The 15078-nt window shown below is 48.2% G+C and overlaps 1 long non-coding RNA gene across 2 annotated transcripts; it reads right to left on the minus strand.

Annotated features, from left to right (window-relative positions):
• Window positions 1–11805: 11805 nt before the first annotated feature.
• LOC115300321 lies at window positions 11806–15053 on the minus strand. Of its 2 annotated transcripts, none has more exons than XR_003912598.1 (2): window positions 14966–15053; window positions 11806–12543 (listed from the first exon to the last, which is right to left on the minus strand). It is a non-coding gene; the product is annotated as an uncharacterized LOC115300321 (long non-coding RNA). The 2 variants fall into 2 exon arrangements; XR_003912599.1 differs by lacking the exon at window positions 14966–15053 and adding an exon at window positions 13591–14616.
• Between the last annotated feature and the right edge of the window lie 25 nt (window positions 15054–15078).

Consider the following 15078-nt stretch of genomic DNA (forward strand, 5'->3'; position numbering starts at 1 on the left):
GAAACTAGACCACTTTCTTATACCATACACAAAAATAAATTCAAGAGGGATGAGAAAGCTGAATATGAGACAGGAAACCATCAAAATCCTAGAAAAGAAAACAGGTGAAAACCTCTTTGACATGGCTGCAGCAGCTTCTTACTTGATACGTCTCCAAAAGCAAGGGAAATAAAAACAAAAATGAACTATTGGTACCTTATCAAGGTGAGAATCTCCCACACAGTGAAAGAAACAACAAAACTAAAAGTCAACCTATAAAATGGGAGAAGATATCTGCTACTGACATATAGGATAAAGGGTTAGTATCCAAAATCTATAAAGAACTTATCAAACTTAACACCCCAAAAAATAAATAATCCAGTAAAGAAATGGACAGAAGACATGAAAAAGCACTTTTTTAAAGAAGACATCTAGATGGCTAACAGACACATGAAAAGATGCTTAACATCACCCATCATCAGGGAAATACAATTCAAAACCACAATGAGACACTACCTCACACCTGTCAGAATGGCAGACCGGCGAACATTAACAACTCAGACAACAACAGATGTTGGTGAGGATGCGGACAGAGGAGCTCTCTTGCATTGGTGAAGAAACTGGTGCACCCACTCTGGAAAACAGTGCGGAGGTTCCTCAAAAAAATTAAAAATAGGACTAACCTATAACCCAGGAATTGCACCTCTAGATATTTATCTGAAGGATACAAAGATGCTGATTCAAAGGGGCACATGCACCCCAATGTTCATAGCAGCACTATCAACAATAGCCAAATTATGGAAAAAGCCCAAATATCCACCAATTGATGAATAGATAAAGAAGAGGTGGTTTATATATACAATAGAATACTATTTGGGGAATCAAAAACAATTAAATCTTGAAATTTGCAACAATGTGGATGAAACACGAGTGTATTAAGCTAAGCAAAAGAAGTCAGAGAAAGACAAAGATACGATTTCACTCATATGTGGAATTTAAGAAACAAAACAGATGAACATAGGGAAAGGGAAGGAAAAATAAGATAAAAACAGAAAGGGAGGTAAACCATAAGAGACTCTCAAATACAGAGAACAAACTGCGGGTTGTTGGAGGGGAGGGGTGTGGGGGATGGGCATTAGGAAGGACACTTGTTGGGATGAGCACTGAGTGTTGTATCTCACTGGGTTCTACTCCTGAAGCAATACTACACTGTAGGCTAACTAACTTGAATTTAAATAAACAAATGTTTATAAAAGAAAAAAAAAGGATAATGTCAGACAAAGAAGAAAAAGCAAGGCCTGTGCTTGGTGTTTGTGGAATGGTGCCCGGGAGGAATCAGCACTTTCTCACTCACTCTGTGGTCATCTTCTGCTCGGGTGGACTCAGGTTTGATGTGACCAAGCCCTTCTCATGCAGTGGGGGACCTGCAATCCCGGGGACCCCATGTCTCTGCTAGGGGGGTGGAGGGCCAGCATCGTGTGGTGCTGGGGGTGTCCCTTGGAGCAGAAAGGGCAGATGTGGAGGCAGAAGGCAGAACACACATCCTTCTGATGATCTGGGTGTCTCTTGCCCAATTCCAGTAGGATCTGGAGAGCTTCTGAGGGCAGCTTGGGGGCTTGGTGACTAGTTGCTCCTGGTGAGCCCACCCCCAAGGGCAGCAGGTCAGGGAGGGGAAGGGTAGAAGCTGTGGCAGCAGCTGAGGTCTCCCAGCCCAACCAGCCAAGGGCTGGCCACACCTGCCAGACTTATGAGGGAGGTCATCCAAGGTCAACTGCCCACTGACCAGGGCTACAATGTGACCTCTGGCAAGACTGGCAGAGAAACTGCCCAACTGAGCCCAACCCAAATGAATGACCCACAGAACCATGAACAAATAAAATTGTTGAAAAATTTTTTAATGTCTTTATTTTATTTTGAGGAAGAGAGACAGAGAGATAGTGGGGGAGGGGCAGAATGAGAGGGAGATAGAATCTGAAGCAGGCTCCAGGCTCCCAGCTGTCAGTACAGAGCCTGATGCTGGACTAGAACCCTCGGACTGTGAGATCATGACGTGAGCCAAAGTCGAACACATAACCGACTGAGCCACCCAGGCATCCCCAAATGAAATTGTGTAAACCACTAAGTTTTGGGGCATACAGCAAATGTAACTTATACTCCTGGATTCTCTAGAAAACAGAGCCTCAGGCATAAATTAAGTGTGAATATTTTACTTTTTAAAAAATGTTTATTTATTTTAGAGAGAGAGAGAGAGAGAGAGAGAGAGAGAGAGAGAGAGAGAGACAGAGCATGAGCAGGGAGGGGCAGAGAGAGAGGGAAACACAGAATCTGAAGCAGGCTCCTGGCTCTGAGTTGTCAGCACAGAGCCCGATGTGAGTCTCAAACTCACAAACAATGAGATCATGACCTGAGCCGAAGTCAGACACTTTACCGACTGAGCCATCCGGGCGCCACAGTGTGAATACTTTGTGTGAGTCAATCCCAGGTAGCAGTGGCGGTGGGTGCAAAGTGAGTCGGGGAGGGTTGGGGCAAATCTGCACTCGCACCGTGAGCCCTGGCTCCTAAGGACCCCTGGGTGCTCAGTGAGCTTGAGCAGAGAAACCACACCTCTGAACAGCCGCGGAAGAAGGAAGGAGGGGAGATTTTCTCTACTCTGTCCAGTCTCCTGCTTTGCACTGGTTAGTTTTCCCATGGGGAACGAGCTCTCCACTCCTGTGGGGCACTCCCACCCCTTGGGCAGCCATTCAAAAGCCAGAGGGTGGCGTTTCATCCACAGCTGGAAGCAGCAGGAGAAGCCCGCTTGGAGTGGGAGGGGGGAAGGTGGTCTCCCTGGGCAAGAGATTGGTCAGCACCAGGTGGGCCTGAGGGTCCAGTTGGAGGTGGCTGAGGTGAACCAGAGGCGAGGACCTGGGGGCCTAAGACAGTTCCAGGGGCACAGGGAGAGTCTGACACAATGTTCCTAGCGTGTCACCATCAAATAGGATGCAGTTCTTCCATAGAAATTGAACATGTAGAAGTCACACAGAAAAGCATGAATTGTTGGAGAGCTAGAGATGCAGAGAAAAAATCACACCTCCACTTGCCACGAAGAGGCAAACACATGGCAGACACGTGCAGACCTCACTCAAAATCCCGTTTCCACCCCAAGAGCTTCACGCGTATTGGTGTCTAATCTCTCCAGACTGCCCCCTCTTTGCACTCGAGTCGATGAGAACCTTACTATAATGACACCACAGGACACGTGACAGTTTGTAGCCTGCCCATCACGATTTTCAATGGCTCCACAGAATTCTATCACGTGGTTTCCGTAGTTTATGTAATCTCCTCTCCGTGGACATTTAGGGTGTTTCTGTTTGTGATTTGAGGAAAAATAGATGCTGCCCTGCTCCCTGCTCCGTGCTGGGGAGGGTGGGGGAGTGGCTGCAGGAGCTCCGCCTTTGTCTCTGACGGCGCTCCAGGAGCGCAGCGGCTTCATGTGCTGACCAGGTGGCCGGGGGGCTGGAGCAGCCCGCATTCGCTTGGGCTGTTACCAGATTCGCATCCCGCATCCCGGGGAAGAGGGCAGAAGAGGCGAGATCTCTCAGGCCTACAGACCTTCAGCGGTGTCACTTCACCCGGTCAAAAGAAGGACCAATTGCCGTGACTGCCAGCCAGGTGGCGTCTCGCCTCCACGGGACGGGTGCTCAGGGAGCAGGTCAGGGGGAGCGGGCAACCCCTCAGTACCACAGGGGTTTGCCTTGTCTTTCTTTCCAAAACTATGACAAAGAAGACTGTGGTGGATTAACGTGTGCCTTTTGCTTTTTAACTTGGAATTTGTGAATGTGATCTTATCTGGAAACAAGGTCTTTGCCGGTATAACCAATTTAAAATGAGGCCACACTGGATTAGAGTGGGCCCTAAATCCAACCACTAGTGTCTTTATAAGAAGAGGCACAGAGAATAAGGCCATTTGAGGACGGAGGCGGAGATTGAAGGGATGGTCTAAAAGCCAAGAGACACCAAGGATTGCCTGAACCACCAGAGGCTGGAGAGAGACAGCACGGGTTTCTGTTGTTGTAAGCTGCCACTTTGTGTACTTGGTTAAGACAGCTGTCAGTGACACACATAGGTGGTGGGCCAGGTTTGGCCCATGGGCCACAGTTTGCCTGGTCTAAGCCTCGGCCTTCTGGCCAGCCTGGTTGGGGACAAGCTCTGAGCCACACTGAATGTTTTCTGACCACCACAGGTGCAGAGGAGAGCTCCTGGCCCATGTTGCCCAATCTTGGCTCTTTCCTTCTTCTGGACCTACCCTAATTGCAACTGTTTGGGAAAGGAAAGTCTGAGGGTTGAGCCAAGGCCAGAGAAGGGAAAAGCCCAAGAACTTGAGGGGATGGAGCTGCAGCCTACACTCTGTAACAATCTGTCATTGCAGCCATTTGAGCGGCGTTTCTGTAACTGCGAAGGAAAGCATTGCAAGAGATTTATTTGTGCATCAAAGTTCATTTACTGTACTAGTCAGGGACCCCCAGAGAAACAGAACCAATAGGATGTAATTAGGGAGGAAGAAGGATTTATGTTAAGGATTTGGCTCAGGCAGTTGTGGAGGCTAAGAAGTCCCACAATCTGCTGTCCACATGTTGGAGACCTGGGGATGTGAGTATGCATCGGCAGGAGTCTGATGCCCCAGCTCAGCAGTCGGGCAGAGTGACTTCTGCCTTCCTCCAGTGTTCGTCCTGTGCATGCCCTCAGTGGAAAGGGCCACACCGGAAAGGGCCATCTGCTTTATTGGGTCCACCGATTCAAATGCTAATCTCAGTTGGAAACACTCATAGACTCACCTAGAAATCACATTTAGCTAAATATCTAGGTGCCCCATGGCCCAGACAAGGTGACACATAAAATTCACCACTGCAGTTAAAGATCAGCTGTTGTACCTCTGAAGCAGGCCCCGCCAAGTGGAACTTGGCCCTCTGAGACCACAGTTTCCCCAGGAGGCCAGTGTACCAGACACCCCAAGCCAATGCTTGCCCCTGAAGCCACTGGGGCTCAGTCAGCCCTGATCTTGGACGTGCGTTATGGTCCCTTCTGCTTCTGTCTCATGAGCTTCTGCCCAGCTTCCACATGGAGGCCTCCCAAACCCATCCTGTCTCCAAGCACTGGAACAAGATTTTCCCACCCAGAGTCCATTGCCAGCACTGCACACACAGGATGCGAATGCTATGTGGTGCGGCCTCAGAGATGAAGCTGGAGATGCCCTGAGAGCTGTCCTGGGGTGGGCAGTGGTAATCTGCGACCCAGCCATCGGGGTGCTCAATGCTGCTGGGAAGCCCTGCTCAGAGTAGCCTAGACAGTAGCAGAAACCAATCTGAACTGCCGTAACCAGTGAGGAAATGTGTCATCTCACACAGCCTAAGTTCAGGAGGGCAGGTGACCAGGGGTCTTAGGAGCTCAAGTTCTAGCTTTTCTCCTCCTGCCAGCTCTGCACCCTCTAGCATTGACCCGGGGGTCCCCAGCTGCTGGCGGTGGCAGTCTGGGCTGCAAGCGCCCACACTGACCAGCAAGCCCTATGTGCTGACTGGCTTAGCTTGGGCCCCGAAGAAGTCAGAGTCCATCAGAGCCCCCCTCAGGGAGGGGAGAGACCCCTGAGGGGCATGGGCTCCAGGGAGAGGTAGCTCACAGTGGGCTTCACAAAATGGGCTGCTTGTAGCTTAGCTTGTGCAACAGAGACCATGTGGCTGTCAAAGCCTAAAATATTTACCATCTGGTTCTTTTTATTTTAATAATGGTATATATATATATGTATAGTTAAGTTTTTATTTATTTTTGAGAGAGTGTGAGCAGGGAAGCAGGGAAGCGGTAGAGGGGCGGGGACAGAGGATCTGAAGCAGGTTCTGATCTGACAGCAGAAAGCCCGATGTGGGACTCAAACTCACAAACAGTGAGATCATGAGCTGAACCACAGTCCGACACTTAACTGACTGAGCCACCCCAGACACCCCTACCATCTGGTTCTTGACAGAAAATTTTTGCTCCCCCCAGGCTTAGGTTAATCATAGCCCACCCCTAGAGCTGATAGAAGTGTTGGAGGGGGTAGTTGAGAGTATGCGACTGCTGATTCACCCATGAGTTGGACCTGGGTAATTGGAGGCTCCTCATTCCCTCCCCTGTCCTTGGAATGTTCATTCTGCTTGACTTCCTAATTCCCAGAAGCTGTTACAAAGAACAGCCTTGAGAGAGTGATATATTGAGATCATCTAGATGGCATATGTGACTGAATCCTGTTAAGACCTCTATGTAAACATTTAAGATTCCAGAAAGCAGATGTAAAGATCTACTTGTCTTATGTGTCCACCCAAAACAAACCTCATGGGTAGGTTCCCTTGCTTCTTAAACCAGCCACTTGTCAACCTGAAGTAGATTGCTTCTTTCTTTGGTCTCTCTCTGCCCTCCATATATGAAGACCTGTTTCCAGTTTCACCTGGGAAGCTCCCAAGGAGGTTACAAACTAATAGGGGGCTCATTGTCTCTGAGCTACTTGGAAGAAGATGAATGTCTGAACAAAAATCAGGTCCTATAAACATTCAGCGGCACCTGCTAGGGCAGGCTTTGGTTGAAGCATTGCTGGCACCAGTGAGGACTGGAGTAGGTTTCGTTCTGCTCTTCATCCCATTTCTTAGCCAGGCAAGGAGACTGGAGTGTCCCAAGCCTGGAATCTCAGAGTAGGACTCACCACGAGAAGTGAGATTGAAGAGATAGATGGAATGCGTCAGAAAATAAGTAACAAGGGACAAAGTCCTCAATTCAAAGGAGATGTGTGATCACAGAGGACTGAGCGAGAGAAACTCAAGTGATGATCACAGACCTAAGGACCAAGAAGGAGACCTAAAGGCCCCGTGATGGAACAGTCTGGCTCAAAGGATCAGTCTGCCCAGAAGGAACTACAGCTGCGAGTAAGGCGGCTTCAGGCCTTGGAGTTGGGATAAAACACTGCTGCCCCCCTGGGACCCGAACGCAGCGGCCAACATTCTGGTAACAGGACTGAGATTCACCCCCTCCATCCTTGCATTTGACCTTAGGCAACGGACTTGTGGCATGGGCCAACGTGGGAAGAATTGAGGACGTCACTTCTAAATGGCCATGGGCTTATCACCTTGTGTGGGAATATCTTTCCTTGTTTCAGATTCAGTGTGTGCTCCATTGTTCTATGAGTGCATGTGCCATGTGGCACCTGACCAAGTCCACTACTATATCTGTCCCTGCAGTGAGGGCTGGAGTTTTTCTGCTGCAGCACAAGAAGGGTGCATGCACTGGGAGGGACCCACTGGCCATGGAGGATTGACACTCATCACGGAAGCTGATCTTGGTCTATGACTTCTAGTATGAGTGAGCTTGTTCCATTCAATGCTTGACTGTTTTTTTTTCTTTTTTGTGACTCCAATGGCAAGATGTAGTGGGCGGAGTATTTGTACTTCTCTTCCTAGTAACAGGCAACAGATGCTACTTGCTTGACCAAGACTAAATGTGATTTATTTCAGGAATGCAAGGTTGGTTTAATATTGAAACTCGAGGAATATCATTTACCATATTAACAGAATGGGAAAAAAACCATACAATAATCTGAACAGATATAGCAGTTTATAAGGGGATATTGTGGACAACTTTTTGCCAACAAATCTAAAAATGTAAATATAATGGATGAGTTATTGGAAAGATACAAACTATTGGCATTCATTAAGAAAATTAACCTGAATATTCCTAAAATTTGTTTGTCACTTTTTAAAATTTATTTGAATTTATAGTTAAAATCATTCCAGAAAGAAAACTTTAACTCCAGGTGGCTTCATAAGTGAATTCTACCAAATATTTAAGGAAATATTTTCTTAATTGTTTCTTAATGAAGAAATAATACCAACTTAATACAAACCTTTACAGAAAAGAGAAAATGAGGGAGCATTTCCCAACTCCTTTTGTGAAGTCAACACCGCTCTGACACTAAAACAAGACAAAAACATTACAAGAATGAAAACTGTCAATAATACCCCTTATTAATGCAGATACAAAAATCTTCAACAAAATAATATGGAAAAGGGATATGTATGTCCAACTATGTGTAAAAAGGATAACAGATTACGAGAACACAGGAAAAGCATTTGACAAAATTCATCAGCTGCTCATGATAAAAACTCTCAGAAGACAGCAGATTCAACCAGGTAAGAGCTATCTACAAAAGCCTACAGTTTCCATCAGACTAAAGGATGAGGACCAAATGATTACCCACGAGATCAGGAGGAAGGCAAGGATGTTACTCTCACCGACTCTGCTTGCACAAGGGCCAAGCAGATGCACCCTAGCAAGAAAAAGAGATAAAAGGCATGTAGGTGGAAAGGGAAATAGTAAGGCTGTTTCTACTTACTTGTGGTAGGATTAGGTTAGAAGGTCTTACGGAACCTACAAAAATAGCTGCTAGAACTGATAAGTGGATTTAGCAAAGTTGTAGGATAAGAAGGCAATTTTATAAAATCATTGTATTTCTATATACTAGTAATAAACAATTGGACAATGTAATATTACTTAAAGTAACACAAAAGCATTAAATATATGAAATGCTTATAGATAAATTTAGCAAAATGTGTGCAAGTCTTGAATACTGAAAACTATAAAATATTGAGAGAAATTAATAAAGACATAAATAAATGTAGGAGCAACTCATGTGCGTGGACCAGAAAATTTAACATTGCTAACAAATTGGTTATGCCCAAATCTAAAATTTATATGGAAATTCAAAGGGTCTAGAAAGGTCAAAATGATTTTGACTTACACTACCTGATTCTCAGGTTTAGTAGGGAGCAACAATAATAAACACAGTATGACATTGGTATAAGACAGACATATAGGTCACTGGACAGAACTGGGAACATAGAAATGGACCCACATTTTTACAGACAAATGATTTTCAGTGAAAGTGTCAAGGTAGTCTAATGGGGAAGGTGAATATTCTCAGCAATGGTGTTGGAACAATTGGACCTCACGTGCAGGAATAAAAGCCTCTACTGGCCCCTTACATGCCATATAGAACAATCAAGTCAAAGTGGACCATACATGTATATAAGAGCTTAATACTACAAAACAGTTGAAAGACATAAGACATTTGCAACCTTGATTTAGGCAAATATTTCCTAGATAGGATATAAAACTTGTAAAAGAAAAAAGTAATCAATCAGACTCCATCAAATGGAAAAGTTTTGCTTTTTACAAGATACTGATGAGCAGATTGAAAGTTGAGTTCAAGATGGGGAGGATATTTGCACAAGTGTGAGGTAAAAAAAATTGTGTCTGGAAATATACAAAGAGTTCTTACATTGCAATTAAATGAAAACAGACTAATTGTTAAAAATTGGCAAAAGATTTAGAAAGATATTTTAAATAAAAAGCCACATTTTATTAACTTCTTGGGAGCTCTGAGGAGCAGATACTTCACCAAAGAAGAAATATTAGAGGCTCAGCATCATTCGTCATCAGGATAATGCAAATTACAGCTCCAGTGGAATTCCACCGCAGACCCAGCAGCACGGTTACCATTGTTAAGAAGACAGTGACAACACCAGGGTCTGGTGAGGGTGTGGAACTCTCATGCATGGCTGTGGGGAATGCCAAGTGGCATAGCTGCTCTGGAAAATGGTTCAGTTTCTTATAAAGTTAAATACAAACTCACTATACAAGCTGGCAACCCCACTCCCAGGTATGTGCGAAAGAGAGACGGAAACACACGCTCACAAAAGACTTGTACACGAATGTTAACAGCAGCTTTACTTCTAACAACTCCAAATGGAAAAAAGAACTGTAATGTCCTCCATTTTGTGAATAGATAAACAAATTTTGGTGGAATTTCGCTCAGCAATATGAACAAATGGATAAAAACAAAGCATTGTGCCAAAGGCAAGAAGCCACGCACAAAAGAATATATATTTTATGATTCCAAGTATATGAAATTTTATACTAAAACTACAGCACAGAACGCAGGTGCAGGTGCATGGGAGCTGGGGGGACAGGAGGTGCTTTGGGGGGAGCCAGAATAGCCTGCGTCACGACTGTGGTGACGACTTATACCGCTGTGCAGTTGTCTACATCCATGGAATTGTACACTTACAGTTATTGATTGCTATTGCATGCAAATTGTATCTCAGCAAAAAAGAGCACAGAAATCTGAACATACGTCTTACTCATGATCCAACAAAATGCACGCCAAAGTGTGTCAGTGCACACACAGGAGAAAGTTCACAGCAGCTTTATTCCTACTATCCCCAAGCTAAAGACAATCAAATGTTCATCATCAGTAAAATAGGTAAATAAATTGTGGCATATTCTTATAATGGCTTAGTGACCAGCAATAAAAGTGAATGAACTACAGACACGTAAAACAACAGGGATAAATTTCACAGACATCAAGTAGGATGAAAGAAGAGAGACACACCAATTAGGTTCCATAATTCCATTTATATGAAGTTCAAAAAACACACAAAGCCAGATTAAAATGTTTAGGGTTGCATGCCTGGGTGCTAAAAGCATAAATAAAGGCAAGAAAATGGTTTCAAATGAAGTGAGCAGAGCCTTTCTGGGAGGGAAGGCAGCGACTGGGGAGGGGGATGCTATGTACTGGAGTCTGCAACATTGTTCCCTGACTCCGTGACAAGTATGTGGATGCTCATTTATAAGTCATTAAGCTGCTACATGTATATTTTATGGATTTCTCTGTGGATCTATTATACTTCACAAGATAGAAGCATTTAAATAATATTAAAGTGCATTCTTGTGTCTCCCAGAACACTCCGGCTCCGGTTTTGTGAAAGTGAGCTCTTTAGATTAACCATCACCTGTGCAGAGCAGGCGCAGAACTGCATCCAATGCACCCATGAGTGAAGACCAGTATAGATTGTTCCTGGGGAATCGCTTCTCGGCCTTTTGGCTAAGATCAAGTATAGATTGTTCCTGGGGGAAAAAAAGGGGTCTGAGAATTAATAATAAAAGAAAAATCTGAGTATTTAGCCATTAAAAAAATAAAGGATAAATATACTGAAAACTTAAATGATAAACAAACTAGAAAAAAGTAATTAGAATCAGCCAAATTAACTGAAGTCAATACTCCAGGAGACTGGATTTCAAATGCTAATAAATACATAAATATTAGAATGGAAGTTAAAGGTGATGGGGAGGGTATCCCTCCCTTGCTACATGATTACTGGTGTCGCCAGGAAAACACTCGTGGCAGTTTGAGTCGTCATCTCTGCGCTCTGGTTCTCTGCTTTAGAAGCAGGCAGGGATGGGTCCCACATGGAAATGCTACATCGTTCTGTGAAAATATGTGGCACACGGTGGGCTCTGTCATGATTAAAATCACTCTTCCTTCCCCAACAACCCGTCTAAAGTCAATGTTCACTGGGGTGGTGCTTCTTTCCAGAGTGGGCCCCCTGCCCGACCTCTGAGCCCCCAAAATCACCCCACTGTGGACCACGGCTGTGCCCTCCAGGGGGCCCCTCTGGCTATGCTATGTGGCTGGGAGGGAAGGGGCTTCACAGGTGAGTCTGGCAAGGGCTGAGGAAAGGATTCCACCAGAAAGTGACAGAATCAGCTTTTGAAATGTGCGTGGGTCAGGTCACCTGGGTGGCTCACTCAGTCAAGCGTCTGACTTCAGCTCAGGTCATGATCTCACGGTTCTCGAGCCCCAAGCCCCACATTCGCTCTCTGCTGTCAGCACAGAGCTGGTTTTGGATCCTCTGTCTCCCCCACCCCCACCTCTGTCCTTCCCCCACTTGCTCTCTTTCTCTAAAAATAAATAAACAACAACAAAAAAAGAACATTCAAAATATCCTTGGCTTATTTCAATTTACATTCCAGGTTACAGGTGTCAGGAACCACATCAGGTGCAGAGGACCCCCCTGCGAGAGAGGGACAGGTATGGGGTCACCCTAAAAGGCACCTCTTATAGCAGGGACCACCGACTGCTCCTCCTTCCTGCTGAGTGCCAGACAGCAGAACCTGTGATGAGCACCGTGATGGGGGCAGGACCCTTCCCTGCACCCGAAACACTCCCCCCACCCCTGCGTGCCTTCATCTCCTCAGCCCAGGCTTCGTCTGGCAGTGCTCCTTCCAAAACACATACCACGGCATCCTCCTGTTCTTCTAGGGTCTCCTCATCCTCAGGATGAATTCCAAAGGCCACCATTCCTGACAGGTCACCTGTTCTCTGCCCCCAACTTTTCTGGAGTTCCAGGAGTTCCAAGCTCCCTCTTTAGGTCATTGCCTTTCCTCCTGCTGCCAGCCCCCTCCTCCCTTCTGCCTCCTTTCTAGAGAGCTTTCCCCTACCTGAACACAAAGGTGGGTGCCTCTTCTGCCTGCTGGCCTGGACTGTGCTCCTGTGAGCAAAGCCAAACAGACATTTAGATTCTGTCACAGGACAGAGCCACCCAAGGTTAGCAGTGGCCACCCTTTCATTTATTCACTTACTCTCTCATTCCAAGGCAGGACTGAATCCTGATGGGGAGGAGCTGGGCACAAGTTGGACATGGGCCCTCGTTGCATTGAGTTCCTAATCTGATGGGGAAGACAGACATTTAGACCACCAGGAGATCCTACCTGTTATGGGGGACCATCTGCCGGGGGTTGGGGGTAGGGAGGGGGGCATGGGAAGAAGGGGGGGCAGGAAGGGGAGTAATGAAGTGGGGAGGACAGGGAGTTAGTGTGGGGCAGGATGGTGGGAGCCAGAGAGGCCGTGGTGGGGACAGAGGTGAAGGTGTAGGGAGGCCATGCACAGAGCCTGGGGGAACCCTGATTCCAGAAGTCACAGACTTCCTTGTGGAAATCCTCTGTGAGATTAACAGGGCCGCCTGCCTCAGGGTTTGTTGCAAGGACTGAATAAGAAAACCCAAACAGTCTCCAGTGTCTGGAGGACAGCAGACACCCAACAAAAGCTAGTGAGTTGAAGCTAAGATGTAAGAAATGAAAAGGCAGAAGCCAGGTGAGGATGTGGCAAGGGGAACATATAACAGAAAGATGGAACATCATATGCAAAGGCCCTGTGGCAGGAAGAGGCAGGATGAGTTTAAGAAACAGGAAGGTAGTCAGGGGGATGGAAGTATCTAGTGAAGGGCTGATGGCAGGGTAGGGGTGTGGCGGGACCTGGAGGAGACCAGAGGCTAAGTTTCAAAACAAATCCTAAGTCTCTGACCTGAGTAGTAGCTGCCACACAGCCCCATCCAGGAAGGCCCCGCCCCCTTCCCTCCCCTCCCCTCCCCTCCCCTCCCCTCCCCTCCTCTCCCCTCTCCTCTCCTCCCCTCCGGGGCTGACTCCAGCCTTCTTCCGAGGATGAGGGAGGGCGGGGGAAGAGCCAACGTCAGTTCACTTCCGCCCCCAAACCCTAATCAATCTGGCTGCGGCTGCACGCAAGGGGAATGGAGAGGCTGCTCCATCCTTCTCCACGGAGGTGGCTGCAAACCTTGTTTCCCTGGAAACCGGAATAATCATTGGAAGTAAGCTCATGGCAACTCCGCTCACGCGCGTGGGTGCCACGATTATTATACAAGCTGATTTACACACTGTCCTTTTAAAACCTATACACCATAAATGTGAAAGAAGGCTCACTATTCCCACTTTTCTGGCAAGTCATCCTGCCAGAGGAGCAGGACCCAACGAGGAGGTTCAGCTGATGTTCTAAAATCTGCACTCCCTGCTAAAAATACAGCGAATCCCGCTTCTCCTCCTCACAGCTATTGCAGTTCGAGTCAGTCCCACGCAAATGTCCAGAGAGCTGCATGAAGGGGCTTCATGTTACAGTTACTGGGCAGGCGGTTTCCGTGAAACGTGGGCGAGGCGCCCCTGCGCGCGGGCTGCCTCGCGAATGTGGGTGCGGCTTTCTCCAGACGCGAGGAGCCTGCAGGGTCTTGTGCCCGTGCTCACCGGGCACCGACGGACACGCACTCTGTGCGAGAAGGTGTATATGCAGCCGAGAGCTCCCAGGATGTCTCCTACGTGGGTGGCAGGAAGAGAGGTGTGTTCCGAAGCACTCCTGCGTCTCCCCTGCTCCCTCAGCTCGTTCCCCAGCTGCAGCCATGCCTGCTTCTGGATGCAACGCAAAGTTATTTAGCGCTGCAATTAGCCGGCAGAGTGAGTCATCTGCTCCCCGGGCCTCGCTGCAGCAGCAGCAGAGATGGTGTGGAAGGCACCGCGGGCGCAGGCCCAGCCTCTCGGCCCGGTGGGACCTCACAGGGCCTTCCAGAGACGTCCCATCCCAGATCTCCTTTCAGCACGAGGATGGAGGGCCCGGAAAGGCCCCGGGAAGGCCGTCTCCCTCGCCCCACGCCTTGCTTTCACCCACCTTGAGGTCCCGTGGTCGGAAAGAGGCGGATTACCGCCCCCTTCCCCCATCCGTTGCACTCAGGCCGTGCACCGGCTTCTGATGAAATTAACTCACACGCACCCGAGCCCTGTTGAAATTCCTGCACGATCCCGGAGCAGGGCTTTTTAGACCAAGTCCAAGGTTTCACCTCCAGCTGGGCGGCATCTCCACCCACCTCCCCGCCAACCCCCTACCCACACCAGCGGGCGATTCCCAGGGTGCGCTGGCGCGTCCCAGCACCTGATCTCCTTCGCCCATCCTTTCCTGGCATCCAGACTCCCGCACCCATCCCCCTCGCCCCCACCAGGACCCAGGCTCACCCCTTCTCTGGGCTCCCTTCCCCCCCCCCCCTGCATCCTGGGCTCTCTCCCTCCCTCTGTCCTCCTCCCTCCCTGGTCCCGCAGACTGGCCCCCTCCCCTCCTGCACCGGGGCTCTCTCTCATACCCCAGCCGCACCCTCTTCCCCTTCTCCCTGCACTCCAAGCTAACTTCCTCAGGCTTCCAGGCCGCTGGTAGGCCGGTGGGCGTGGAGCCTGGTCGCCGGGGAAGCGCAGCCTCAGGGGCACGAGAGGTGGGAGGCAGCGGGGGGTGGGCCCCTAGAGCAGTCCGGGGTAGAAAGACCTGGGGTGGTGGTGGGGGGTGTTCCCAGAGCGGCCGGAGAGTGGGAGGCAGGCGGAGAGGCGCAAGGGGGGTCACTTCTCCTTGGGGAGGCGGCAGAGGGGAGTCCTAGGGGC

The sequence above is a fragment of the Suricata suricatta genome, chromosome 1, assembly GCF_006229205.1.
Source record: "Suricata suricatta isolate VVHF042 chromosome 1, meerkat_22Aug2017_6uvM2_HiC, whole genome shotgun sequence".
NCBI classification, from domain to species: domain Eukaryota; kingdom Metazoa; phylum Chordata; class Mammalia; order Carnivora; family Herpestidae; genus Suricata; species Suricata suricatta.